The 15,475-nt window shown below is 28.5% G+C and overlaps 1 long non-coding RNA gene across 1 annotated transcript in view; it reads left to right on the plus strand.

Annotated features, from left to right (window-relative positions):
* Positions 1 to 912: 912 nt before the first annotated feature.
* LOC147806899 (uncharacterized) overlaps positions 913 to 15,475 on the plus strand; it is a 40,261-nt gene continuing 25,698 nt past the window's right edge. The window contains exons 1-4 of the long non-coding RNA XR_015435363.1: positions 913 to 1,003; positions 9,148 to 9,322; positions 14,060 to 14,116; positions 14,277 to 14,338. This is a non-coding gene — a long non-coding RNA (uncharacterized LOC147806899). The remainder of the gene's footprint in view (positions 1,004 to 9,147; positions 9,323 to 14,059; positions 14,117 to 14,276; positions 14,339 to 15,475) is intronic.

Genomic DNA, 15,475 nt, shown 5'->3' on the forward strand with positions numbered 1-15,475 from the left:
AAAATTGTTTACATTCCTTTGAATTAAGCTGTTTTTATAATAGGAATGTGACGTAATGAATAATAAGATAGATTTAATTTTATTTTCACATCTAATAAATTAACTGTTAAGAAATGAAGCATATTAAATTAATAACAAATAATATTTCTACAGCCAATGAATAATATTTAAGTGTACTCAAATGCTGAGGCTTTCATAAATTCAAAGTTTAACATGCAGTTAGATAAACTATTAAATATTTTTGAGAATACTATTTATAGTTTCAACTTATTTTTAGTTTCTTTGATTATACAATTGATGATTTCTACATCAATGTGTTATAAATCAATTTAACATATGGAATATTTTCTTAAATTTTGTTTCATTTTTTTTTAAATTTCTATATTTTATAATATATTTCTTCTAATTATTTTTTACTAGACTTTGAGACTTCACCCCTTGCTTATTATAATCATAAACCCCCGAGTTTGATTCGCAGTCATAATTCTTTTTCTTCTCACTAAACATTCACATCACAATCAACACGGCACTGAGCGACAATAGAACTAATTTTGCTAACATTTAATATTTTAATCACCTGTATAACGAAAATAATTATTTGTTTCTTATTCCCTTTGATCTCTACCTAATTATGCCAATTTAGTTTTGTGAAAAAGAGTTTGATCTATAATACTATCTTTCTATAAAAGATTATTCATTCTACCTTTTATGTTATAAACATATAGTTGATTGTGATTTTACTTTTTACCTTTTACTTCTTTGAAGCTTCTTTAATCGACTTAAATTATAATCTTAGAAATTATGGTATTTTCTAGTTATATTGCATTTTTTAGATATCCTGTCTTTTAGGTGATGATAATATGTAATGGTATATATACGTTTGAAAATGTTAATGATTATTAATTTTTTTTCAGGTCAAAGCAATAACTTATTATTCTACGACTAGTGCATCATTTGTGCCATTTTGACTGCTTTCGATTGTTGAAGATGTGGATAAAAACAGGTGACTATCTTTTCTCTTAACTGCTGAGTATAATTAAATTTGTTATTTAAAGGATAATTTGTTATTTAAAGGATAATTTTGATTAAAACTCGGGAGAAATTTCAGAGAAAGCAAAATGCCTGGAAGATATTGGGTAAGGAGCAGACATTTTTGAATTTGAGATATTCTAAGAAATTTTGACAGTCCTTTTACCCGGCCACTTAAAGTAATTAGCAGTCTGTTTGCCAACATGAATAATAAAGTTAATTTTAATAGTAATAGAACGACCTCAAAAACTTCTACAATGAAAATGATAATCTTAGGAATTTTTCAATTAGTTTTATAAAAATTTACAATAAAATTAATTTTATAATAATTAACATCTGAAATTGTTTTATAATATTATTTAAATTTAAAATATTTAAATCATTTTATTTAACAACTTTATTACATTCCTTAATTTATACACCCAAGCAGCGTTTAAAGTCTATGACAGAATTAAATTGTACAGTGATGTTCCTAGTTTATCCCTTATATTTTTAACTATCTGTGTTTTTAAAACGAAAACCTAACGCCTTTGCGTTAGATGGACCATGATTTGTTTAAATTCTTTTATTCACTGTAGAAAGAATCAAAAATGTTTTTGTTGTTAATGTGTACAGAATAAAATTGTGTATAATGATTAATCATTAAATAAATAAATAACTTTAATTACATACGAGCATATCACAATCTTTCATTAAATTGGGTATTCGGTTAATATTTGCTTTCCCTCTTTACCCTATAGTGGGTAAAAATGTTTCTTAAAACTGTGTTAATGTCCTGGAATTTATAAGACTGGAAAATGACAGCCAGGATAATGACAATTTTGCCATTTTACAGCCACATTTTTAACTAAGTTTTTGGAAATAATACCCTCTGCATATATTTTAGAAATGCTTACAGCTTTTGGAATATAAAAAAAAAATTAGATATTGAAAAATTTATGGGAAGTTTTGAAGCTAGTAATTTTTGGAAATATTGTTTGTGATCTGTCAGGAAAATGACATTTTGAAATTCAATTAAATTTTTTAAATATACAGAACAGTCAATGTTAATGCATTTAAAATGCTAATAGCTATGCTATTTATTAATTTTTTAAAAAAAAAAATTCTTTTCGCAGTGTAGTATTAGCAGTATCATAGTAGGAGCAAAAGACTGTCAATTGTCGTATTTTGTGAGAATTACCCTACTATCAAAACAGTAATCATATCATGGAATTTTTGAATGGGGAATTGGAAGATCATTTAGTAATTTACAATTTTTTTTCTTTTCATTTTTTTTTCTTTAATATTATTGAAATCCTTCTTTCATATTATTTGACTAAGAAACTCTTGAACTGTATTAAAAATCTTCATCAAATATGATAGCTATTACGAAAGAATACTGACTAACTGATGCTGCTTATTCTTTTTATGCAACATTACTATATTCTATATATTGATCTTAATCCATTAGAAATTGTTTAGTTAGCTATTATTTAAATTGTGCTAAAAACTTGAAAGACTTTATGTTCTAAATAAAAATAACTATGAATTGAAAAATAGTATGTAGTAAGTATATTATAGTATATTTATACTATAAGGACCCCAATTTCTAGATTGCAGCTACCTTCCCAGACTTTAAGAGTAAAAAATCCATGTTCATTCCGAGACATTACGTTTTAGTGTTTGATTTACCAACTTAATTAATAGTTAGGACTCATTACTAATTAATAGTTAGGACTAATTAATAGTTAGCACTACTTAATAGTTAGCACTTCTCATAATTATTAGTGTAAAAAGTTACTTTGAAAAATTATCTTTTAGATAAATTGATTCGATATTAAAGCTAATTAAGTGAAATATTATATTTAAGATTAGTGGTGGTAAAAACTACATTATTTTTGTAGTTTATTACAAAATACTGTACAATTACAAATACTGTAACTACAACTACTTTTTTTAAAACGCAGTGACTGCAAACTACTTTGAAATTATAGTACTTTAAGAGTATTGCCATACCATGGACGAAAAGTTTCATCGAAAATTCTCCTTCATTTAAAGTGAGTTCAGATAAATCTTGATTAAGTTATGAACTTTCAATTGCGGAAAAAAATACTTCGAGACATTTAAATGCAAGCGAATTTCTAAAAGAGAACGTTGCGTAATCCTAAGTTATCGTCACATAATTTATTTTTCATTTGTATATTTAAAAATTTTCATTTCAGTATTTGAAACTTCATGGCTTTCTCTAGGTTTGTCTGAACTCACTTTTTCTACACTTTAAATTTTAAACTAGTAATGAAGCAGAAGGAGAATTTGCAAGGGAAATTTTCTTCCTCGGTATGGTGTCCTCTTGAGGAGACGAATCTTGCTGGAGAACTCAATTTACACCTATGCTCAAAATGGTTTTGAATAACAAATTGGCTTACATTAAGTATAAGGGAATAATGAAGAGATATTTGTGTTTACAAGAGTGAGTGCGTTTTTCGAAAATATTTTTTTTTTACAATTTATTCATTTAACCTTTATACCTATACTTTTTTATACCTATTTCGGCAGTAAATATTTAAGAAATTCGAAATGATCAAATAATTGCATCTTTTCAATTGTCTAATGCTCTTTTATTTCCTCTTAAAAATTAAGTACATCGAAAATACGTTCCGTTTCTTTGAAATAACACCAGTGTTTCACACGTGTGTATTCATATGTGAAAGTATGACAAAAGTGATTATCTATTTTACGTAATTTCCATTTTAAATGTTAGTTATACGTTATTTTAAATACGTAATATCTATTAAAGCTCAGCTGCAGCCACAGGGTCAATTTCATGGCATCCACTGACTGACCCGAGAAGATTTGCACCCATCAAATTCGAAAAATGAAATGCGTTAGAACCGAAATTCTTTTCTCAACTAACGATAAAAAGTAGTTGGCAGGAATTGCTACAAACTACTGTTTTTTTTTGTATCTCCATACACTCCCTTTTTTTTAAAAAAAAGTAGCACACTACAAACTACGACAAAAGTAGCGATTACAGTAGTTTCACTACTTGTAACGCGCTACTTCTAACTACTGTTTAAGATAATTCTTTTATCTAAAACGTAAATATAATCTCTTATTAATAATTTTAAATTGTGTGAATAGTTTATTATTATAGGCATTTTTTTACACTATCTAAGACCAAATTTATATTTTTTAAATAATTAATTCATATAAATATTTGTATACCATAGCTTCAAAAAAACTTTGCCAAATTTTGCCAAAATTTTTTTCCTGGTTTTTGTTTATTTTCGAAGAAAGCTATCTTAAAGTATTGTACCAGTCATTATGGACGTATTTACTCAGCCCATTATTTATTAGGGAATTTAAATTATTAATTAATAAATAATGAAGTTAATACCAGGGGTCTGTCCAGGCCGAATTTACTACCGTTTAGCGGTACCTTCACAAATTCAACTTCAGGAAAAACGGTGGTTTCACAAATTCAATTTAAGGAAAAACGGTAGTTGCACAAAATACTTTTTCTTAAAATTTTATTTTTGTATCCCTTAAGAAACGATAAATCCCTATTTTTGTGTTGATTTTTTAATATAATTTTTAATCTTTCACAAATTATGTCTAAATTTTCACAAAATAGGTACCTGTCAGAAAAACCTAGACAGACCCCTGAATACCTTTTTACATCAATGTTTTATTAAATTAAAAGTACACTAAAGTTTTTTTGTTAGCAGTTAGGTTTAGTGTTGAAGGGTAATTTATTTATTACAGATGTTTGATGAATTGTTAAATTAAAAATGTATGTTTCGTTTAAATTGTTTGTTTGATACATTTTGAATTAGCATATATTTTATTGATAAATAAAGTCAAATCTTGATACCACAAACTCGAATAGTGACATGAAAATTCCTTAATATTGAGAATCAAGAACCAAAGATTTTTAAAATGTTAATCAAACTAATAACTATACGAACATTTTGAAAGTTGTATCACATACATTTACTTCAAAAAGCCTTTATTTGAAGCAGGGTTGATATCTTTGGTTCTTCATTTGATTTTATGCTTTGCTGAAATGTTTCTGTTCTTCAAGAAAAGTCTTTGACTTCAAGAAAACGTTTTGAATTCCTCAGAAATTTTTTAAAAAAAAAAAAAAAAATTTTATTTTTATTTTGAGTGATCAAAAATATTTTGTGAGATCAAGGATCATCCAGAAATATATCCAGCTAAAACATGTTTTTTCTATTATCATAATAGCAAATGATAGTGTTCCCCCTAAGAATTTTTAGATGGTTAGCCCTCCCTACCTGCCCTTATTTAAAGGTACATGCACCCTCCTTACCCCTTATGTTGTCCACCTTTCACTTAGAAAAAAAATGCTCTTTCCTATTCTAAGAAGAAGAAAAAGCAATTAGCAGAAATGTAGAACTTCAGATTAAAATTGCTAGTAGGAATTATATTTAGGCTAAGGCAATATAAAATATTATTTTTCATATTTGTTTTATTATTTTTAGTTTTGTTTTAAAAGGCAAATGTCTAACAAAATATAATTAATATATTTAGCAAGATTAGAGCCCGTCAAAACTGGAGATGCCCGTGATTTTGAAAAAGCACCCTGCATATACATAAGGAATTAAGAATTTATTTTTAAAAAAATTCATATTTTTGAGTTAATTCTGCACTATTATTTCATATGTGTACTGACAAATTTTAGAAATTAATGAGAACATTACAATAGTATGCATCTTTAATGTTAGAGGGTAAAAAAGATTAAATTTTCCTTAAATGTTAGACAGTTTAACAAATATTTAAAATTTAGAATTATTAAATTTTTATTTCATTGCTTAATATAATAGCAAAATTACTTGACAACTTGAAATTTGACTTATTCATTCAGCATTTACGGTTACCAAGTCTCCTGTTTTTAACGAAGACTCTTGTATGTTATGATCATATCCTGTTTACCTGTATATTCTCAAAATTCTACGCATTTGTTCAAGAAATTTTTAAAAAAAATTGGTGATAAAATATTTAGTTTCTCAGATTATTCAGAATTATTCTTATTCCTAAACAGAAGGTGCTATTGCCAGTACTGATGTTGAGTGTTAATGTGGATGTTGAGTGTCGAACCATGATGGCTCGGAGGATAGTATGTTTGTCTTCTAATGTAGTGAACCCAGGTTCGAATCCCAGCGACCGATGACTGGTACATACGAATTCCGCATCGGGCTTGCACCGACCACAGTGCTGACGTTAAAATATCCTCAATGGTAAACGTATCGGGGTTAGAGTTCCCTTGTAGTCAGGCTAAGTGTGGGAGGTTTTCGTGGTTTTCCAGTCTTTGTAAATCAAATGCGGATTAGTTCCATCAAAAAATCAAATTTCTCCCAATACTTGATCCAGGAGTTCCCTTGTTTTCTGAATGGGGTTCAAAATAACAAGGCTAGAGTTAAACATCTGTAATCGTAAACCCAAAATTGGGTCGGTTAGTAAAATCTCAGTCATTTTTATTTTTCCAATGTTGGCATGTATGCTATTTAAATAACCTTTATTTTAAAAATAGCTAAATAAAAAAAATTTTCAAGAAAAAAAGCACTTACAAATTTATGTGGGACTCATTGTAAATGCAATGTATTATTTATTTAAAAGAAATTTAATTTCCATGCTCTTGAATGTGCAGGGTGGCCACAGGCTACTAAAATGCAACTATTTGCTACTATTTTCGGCCTTAGCGACATTTTTTGGCGACATTTTTTGCTTGAAAAGGCTAAAAAAGCAACGATTTTCAGGAATAGACAACTATTAGGAGACTCTTTTTTTACTCTTGGCGAAGTTTTTTCGCAAAAATGAACATTACTTTTCAGAACGTTAATAAAAGAAATCTAACTTTTATACAATCATTTATGTCCAAAGAGCCAAATATTTAAATTTCCATTGGGTTTAATAAAGTACTTGTTATATGTTCTCTCTGAGGGGCAGTTCTGTTATTTTTAATTGTTTTTTCCTTCTATTCATTTGTATTTTATTGTAATTCGACTTTAATTTAGTACCTATTTTCTAATATGTATACCTTTTACATTTGTACAAAACTTTTTTTTAATTGGAGCATAGTTAGGACTGGGCGATAAATTGATGTATCGCGAAATATCGATTTAACGCATATATCAGTAGGCCTATGTAGTGACTTTCGTTTTAGGCGATGCATCAGAAATCTGATTTAAGCCGCCGGAATTAGATTACAATCGCAGTTTAACGATTTAATATGCAGGGATCCTTGACTAGGCTAACGATGTTACAGCATTAATGAAGACGATTTTGATTTCGTCTAGCTGCAGAGATGCAGATAGCGTTTTGCCATTAAGATGTTAGTTTGTGATGAATGTCGACGACGAATTGAATCAGAACTCCCGGTTTCGTGCGAGGATCAGCGTTGTAGTATAGAACACAATGCATAGTTTCTTTATGTCGATTTTTGTCTTTGGGATTTTGCGTTTTTTTGAAGATTATTTTCTATGGAACTTGAGTCATTTTGCGATCGTTGTGCATTTTATTTCGTCGGAAATAATTGTCGGGTTTCTTGTAAATTATTTTCAGTGAGACTTTTGCAGCGATCGTTTCGTTCAGCATTATTTCATACCATTATTTTTCTGTCTGGGTTTAACGATTCTTATAAATTATTTTTAGTAGACCTACTGTTACTTTGCGATTGTTGCACAACCGCTGTTATCTTAAATTTTCGTTCTGAACTCAATAGATTCTTCTAAACTCATTGATTTTTTTTCAATTATTGTTTTTTATTTTAAGAAATACAATTTAATAGGGGTATATTGTATTTAACTTTGTTATAAAAAGTTAGTTTTTTTAAATTTATTAAATGTGGTTGAGCATAATAATTTGATTGTTTTTCAACCAATAAATGCGCAGCCGATTTTAATTATAAAAAAATTAAACAAAGCTTACCTTTATTTTATTTGCTTTTATTTTTGAGAAAAGGAAAACAAAGTTTTAAAAAAATTTGGTTAACTGATTGGTTTGACTGATTTTAAAAAAAAAAATGGTTTGGCTGATTTTAAAAACAAAATTTTTTTTTAATTATATAAAAAGTTTAGTGATATGTTTTGACGTTTTTAATAATTTAACATTAGTACTTAAAGTATTTTTTTTAAATTTTTATTAAAATTCTTTCAATACTTGTTTGCTTTATAATTTGTTCGATAGTCAGTATCCTTTTTAAACAAATAAATCTTTAGTCGATTTTGTTTTCAAAAATTAAAATAATAATAAATAATGATAAAAATAAAATAATAAAAAATAAAAAGTTTAAATAAAAAATAATAATAATAATAAAAAGTTAAAATATTTTTACATTTATTAAGTACAGAATTTGACCATTAGTTAATACTACTTTTTATTATTTTAAATAAGTAAGTAAAAAAGGATCTAATGATGTTTCAAAAGCATGTTTTTTTTTCAACAAATAATAAAAAAAAAAACATTTTATTTTTCTAAAGTGAACATTTCTTTGGTTTGTTTTCCACTTTCGTTTTTTTCTTCTTTTAATTTTTAATGCATGTATGTAAAATAATTTGTTACAATATTATTATTTTTAAACCAATAAATCTTAAATCATTTTTAATTTAAGAAGAATGAAATATAGCTTGGGTTTGCTTTTACTTTGACTTCTTTATTAATTTAATTCAAAAAATTAAGCAATGATATTAATGTCATAGTAGAATATGTCTAGAATTAATATTTTCTTTTGTACTAGATTTATTCCTTTTTATTTATTTTTGATTGATTTAAAGATTTCCCATTGGTAATTTTTGAACATATGCTGAATTACGATACATCACTATATCGTGATGTCTAACTGACGATGTATCACGACTTAAAATTTCTGACATCACCCAGTCCTAATAATAGTATTTGACAATTAAGCTATAATTTTAGTTATTTGGCTACTATTTTTGATAAATTTTTATTCCTGTTCAGGCAACTATTTTCATTGTTTTAGGCAACTATTTTCATGCTTGAGGATACTAAAAGCAACTATTTTCATGCTTGAGGATACTAAAAGCAACTATTTTTGTTCATTTTTTACTGTGGCAACCCTGAATTTGTAGTAAAGTCTGACATAATCTTTTTTAGAGACCAATATTCTAAACATTTGTCACGTAACAAGATTTACAACAAGACACCTCCAGATTCAGCCATTGATGATAGACAACCAATCCATTCAACAAATGGGTCGTCACCTCAAATGGAAGACTATTCTGATACTTTGAGGCAAATACAGAGAGCCTCTAATCATCTTAATGGAAAGGTTTGATATTTTTATTTACCTTTTGATGGATATATTATTCTCACTAAGTAATTTTTCTTTCACTACTAATATGTTCCATTTCTTTTTTTCTTTTCTTTTTTTTTTTTTTTTTTTGCAGTTTTTGTTCAAATTTGTTCTTAAAACTCATATTTGACGTTTAGTTTATTGGGGTGTACAAATAAGTTTCTGCGGTTTTCTATAAAAATTAGCAGTTTATTCTATAAAAAAAAGTACATTATCTTTTATTCAAAGTATTCTCCATTACTAGACACTGCTTTTTCCCATCTTTCCGGGAGCATTCGGATACCACGTTGGAAGAATTCTTCATCTTTCTTTGGGATATCCAAGAATCAACCCATTTCCTTGGTTTCTTCAAATGATGTAAACTTCTGCTCAAACAGACCATCTGCCATCGACTAGAATAGGTGATAATCTGAAAAGGCGAGGTCTGGCGAATATGGCGTGGGGAGTGCAACTTCCCATTAAAGTGTTTATCAATTTTCACGCAACAAAATCAATTTTCGCGCAAAATCGACGTTTAATGCCGCTTGGTTTCAGATTGTATGGAACCAACTTCCTTGTTTTTGGATCATTTCCAGCGATTTTAAACGATGTGAAAATACTTGCTGAGTCACTTGTAATGTAAGAGCAAGTTCTTTTTGCGTTCGGGATGAATCTTCTTCCAATAATTCTTCCACGGTCTTGTCTTCGTTCAATTTCGGCATTCCGCTGTGTTTTTTGTCTTCTACATCGAATTCGCCATTTTTAAACTTCTGAAACCACTTACGATAACTTCTCGCACTTAAAGCAGCCTCACCATATGCTTCTCCAAGCAATTGATGAGCTGCAGATTTCTTCAAATTAAAGAAGTGAATCAAAAGTCCCGCAAATGATGCTTATTTGGCACATTTTTGCACGAAAACAATTACGTAATGCAAATACGGAATCACCAAAACTTTATGGTTATGTTGTTAACAGATGAACAAACTTACAATAAGACGTTTAAATATCAGTCAATTTCTACATAACTTTCTAGTAGTGCCGCCATCTAGTGACGAAAGGCAGGAACTTATTTGTAAACCCAATATTTTTATGTTCAATTATGTGTCTGTTTTAAAAACAGTAAAGCATAAATTTATTTATTTGTGAAAGATACAGCACAATTGAATTAAATATTCTGGAATGGAATTTGCTTTGTCGAAATTAAAATCGTGAAGTGACTTATTCCTAGACCATAATTTATTCATCAACTTGTATTCTTTTAAAGACCACGTGAACCTTTAAGGGTGCATAGCGTTTTTAAAAAGTGCTTATTTTCTTTTTTTCATTGGGGGGTTTTTAAGATGGTCTTAATTTCTCCTTTTCTAAAATGAGATTCTTATATTTACCCTGTAGATTTTTTGCCACGAATTACGCAAAAACGTGGTTTTCATATTGTTAATTTCAACATTTTCACAATTCATTCAACCGCAATCAATTTTGACGTATCGTATGAAAGAGCCAATCACTTTATGTGTTTGATGAAATGCTTGTGGATTAGGGTGGAATGGAATATTTTTTCGATAATTAACACAAATTTCGATAATTTTACACAAATTAAATTTAGGCTTTACTCTAAACTTTTCATTAATCTTAAGTTTATATATTTTTATATACATTATATAGCGCATAACTTGTTATTTTACTACATATTACCCTTTTTTTTTACTTTAGGCATTAATTAACAAACTTTTTATTATATGAGTTATTATATAGTTATTAACTTTTATTATATATATATAGTTATATAACTATATATATATAATATAGTTATGTAACTATATATATATATATTATTAGATAGTTATATAACTTTTTATTATATAGCACACATGAAAAAAAAGATGTGAGAAAAAAATGTAAAGTATAAAATTCATTTTAATTTAAATATTTTGAATTAATTTGTTTGAGCCCCACTGTCGGGGGAAACTTGACCCCTTGTCGGGCAAAGTCTGGCGCCATCCTTGGTTGAAACGTTAGCCATTCAAAAGAAGAAAACAATTGTTTTCAAGGACACGGTGTTCCGAAAAATATTAAACAGATTAAAATATAAATCATGTGATCGCAATGTAATACCAAAGTCAGCAAATAAGGTTAAATATTTTAAATTCATACTTTTAAATTATTTTAAATTGGTCCTTCCCTGAAATGTTTGGCTCCTTTTTTTATAGACAAAAGTAGTAAAATAAAAATCGTACAGAAACCATTAAAACATTACTAAAGTTAATAAAATTTAACAAAACAAGTAATACAATATAAACATGTTAACCACAATCTTTTCTAGCATTAAAATGTTTGATTCTGTTTTTAACTATTAAGATTTAACTCTCACGGGGATGATAGTATTCCGGGTATCCATCCCTCCAGATATAGAAGCTAGGAGCAGGGCATGTGATTTTTTTCGCGGAATTCTCAGAAATATTGATTCACGGACTCATCAAAATTTCTAATCCGACGAGATTCTCACCACAATCTAAAATTTAAAGTTCTTCCATCTAAAATTCAAATTTTGAATCTCGTTAACTCTTCTGCAATTTTGATTTTTTTCTCGGATTTTTATCGTTTTTAATATTTACAACTACGCTGGAATCCGCAAATATCGCGATTCATATTTTCGCGATTTTAATATCAGACTTCGATGTTCATATTTACCTGATTTGAAAGTTCATTGTGAATTATATTCACGCGATTTAAAAATCTTAAATCATGATTCGTGTTCTCGCAATTTTAAAATTCAATACCTCAATTTGTATTTACAAGTTTTTGAAATAAATATCACATTTCTTATTCACGCGAGTTTACAACCTGTATTCGTATTCACCGGATCTAAAAATTATGCATCGAGATTCCTACTTAAGCTAATCAAAAATACAATATCGCAATTTGTGTTTTCGTGTTCTTAAAATCCAATATGGCGGTTTATATACAGGGTTAGCGTTTCAGAATTCCTTAGTTAAGCTTTCTCAGTTAAGCGTTTCAGAATTCCTAAGATCGGTAGAGTGCATCCTGACGACTCGAAATCATATAGCAATGCGGGGTCGGAAATGCTTTCCTGAAGCTGTAATGTACACAGAAGCACCATAAAGAAAAGAGACCGTAAGTGAAAAATCGTTTAAATAATTATTTGAACTAAGCATAAGGTACATGGGTCAAAGTAAGTGTTCGAAGTTTCTACTGTCACCGGCTACAATGCACACCTCACATCTCCGGCACATGGACATCCGAACATTCAGCAATACTCCAAGCATATCTCAAATTTCTCCGGCAGCTACTGCAATTCTTACAACCAGCTCCTCAACATTGTCAACAGGGGTGCCATAAAGCAGTGTTTTCATATGACCCCAGAAATAAAAATCAACACATGATAGGTCGGGTGACCGAGGAGGCCAACGCACTGGAAAGCTCGGAACTTTCGTACAACACCATCTGCCGCCTCTGGAAAGCATTTCCGACCCCGCATTGCTATATGATTTCGAGTCGTCAGGATGCACTCTACCCCTCTTAGGAATTCTGAAACGTTTAACTGAGACACCCTGTATGAAATTTAATGATATATCTTATTTCAAAAAATTATATTAAACATGAATAACATATAAATTGATATCCTGTGTTAAAAGTTTTCGGATGCTGTTCAATTGTTTGTTCAACTTTCTGGGATTTCCACTTCATGTCACAATCATGCCTTCATTTACGAATGAATTGAAATTACTTATGAATTTCAAATTTTGATTGTTCATTAAAATTAAAAATTAATTATGAATTTCTAATTTTAATGATTAAACTGCCTGATTTCTTTAAAAATCTCATCATGATGACCAACGAATATTTTGAACACCCAACATCTTTACAAATATCTTAAACATTTCTATCTATCTGAGATGTCGTTCAAGTGAAGCCCGTTTTTAAGCTTTAGTATCCCTCTCTCTTCTTGTCCGCGAAACTAAGCAAATCCCATCCTCTGTTTAAGATAGATTAATTTGCTCTAATTTTAACTTTTTCTGAAATAATCTAATTTTGGAATATAATTTAAATAAATAATATAACTTTTAAACAAAAAAAAATAGATATTTCAATTAATTTTATAAAATATATTTTTAAGGACTCTTTGCTGTTTTTTTTTTTTTTTCTGAAATGGCTAAAATTTTTGAACTCTGCAAACAAAAGCAATTTGTGTCCAAAATATTTCTTACTTCGAACTTTTTCTCCTATTGTTTCAGACGTAATTTTCAAAGGTTATGATTTTTTCTTTTACCTTTAAAAAAAGCTTTAAATTATTATGTGATTTAAATGACATACGTAAGCAGGGCCTGATTATCGCCTAGGCCCAATAGGCATGGGCCTAGGGCCCACAGTTTCTGAGAGGCCTCAAAAGTTAGTAAAAAGTCTAATGTAAGGTGGGATTGCTTTGTGTTACCTTAGGTACTAAATGAAAAATAATTACAGCTTACAATAAAAGAATAATTCAGCTAATCAGTGACTTTTAGCAAAAATCACTCATTTCAATTGTTCGTGGTCACCAAACTAAATTTATTTTGCCATAACATTTTCCTTTAATTTATAGATACGCAGAAACTTCATCTTAGAAAAATAATCTTTAATTACCTGCTTTCAAAATTTCTTAGAATGTTTTTCTTGAATCATGCAGTTCAATAGATTATTTTCTATTGTTCGAACTAATTGCTCACAATATTTTTTAAGGGGCCCAGAGAATTTGGTAGGCCTTGGACCTGAATTTGTCCTGATCGGTCCCTGTACGTAAGTATTGCTCTCATCTTGCCTGCCCCTTGTCAACCACTATAAGCAAATTAAAAAACCTCATCCACGTTATGTCCATGAATAATGTTTGAACGGCCCATATTATCGTGTTGCATAAATATTTATATAATTTTAATCAATGTGTGGTATTTTTTTTCAGCTCTCGAAATCTTAAGAAAACATCAATCCCACCAGGAGATGACATCATAGTTTTTTTTAAAGGTAAGTCATATTAACACTCAAAGAATATTAATAGCATAACATCTCTACCTGTACTTAAATGAAACTGCATTCAAGAATTAGCCTAAACATTATATTTGTCAAAAACGTAAACAATAAAAAAATCGTTTTCGTTCAGAACTGCTAGACACCTTCTAGTTAGATTTAAAAAAAATTATTTCTTTAAAAAAAGTTTTTTATTACGAGGGAAAAATTCGCTATAGAAATAAATTGAAATGATTAATTTTTCTTCTGGGAACGTACGAAATCTTGACGCATACTGGCGAAAAATGTGTTAAAAACGTTTTTAATGAATTATAGGTAACAATTATGACTATCCCGTCCTGATAGTGAACGGTATTTTCTAATAATGCTAATAAAACCATCTCGAACTAAATCCTTTTTTTAAAAAAAAGTCTCAAAGTTTAAAAAATTAAATTTGTTGAAGCGTAGGTAAAATTTGTTCATTCTGCTATGGTCCAAAAATGCTGTTAAAATAAAATTATATATCGTTAAGTAAACTCTATAATTTTCTGTTCATAAACAGCGTCATAAGCATGAAACATAAAGTAAAGTAAAAAAAAGGCAATATATAAAAAAGTAAAATATGAAAAATAAAATTTGAAGCACAAAGTATAACGCAAAGCCAGAAGTATATAGTGAAACGTATAAAAACAATGTAAAGAATAAAAAAAGCTCAAAATGTCAGGCAAAGTTTAAAGTATTGAGTGAGGCTTATAAAATTAAAAAAATAGAGTATAAAGTAAAGATTAAAGGGAAATTAATACAGTTTGTTGTACAGTGTGAAGTAAACTAAAGCGAGATATATAAGGTAAATGTTAAATTATAAAGTGTGTAAAGCATAAAACATAAAGTTAAAAAGTGTGTTAAGATTAAAGAACAATTAATATAAATATAGCAGAAAGTTATAAGTAAAATAAAGCACATATTATAACAGAAAAGCGTTATCTATGAAGTCAAGTTTAGAGAGTAAAATCGAAAATATTGTGTAAATTAATTATTCTAAAAGGTAAAGGGAAACGTTAAGTAAGAAGTGAAATATGAAGTAAAGTACAGCATCAAACTTGTTCTTAAGTATAATGTAAAGAGTAATATATTAAGTCAAAAGCAAGTATAGTA

The sequence above is a fragment of the Parasteatoda tepidariorum genome, chromosome 7, assembly GCF_982258835.1.
Source record: "Parasteatoda tepidariorum strain Cologne lab strain chromosome 7, Ptep-v5.0, whole genome shotgun sequence".
Taxonomy (NCBI): domain Eukaryota; kingdom Metazoa; phylum Arthropoda; class Arachnida; order Araneae; family Theridiidae; genus Parasteatoda; species Parasteatoda tepidariorum.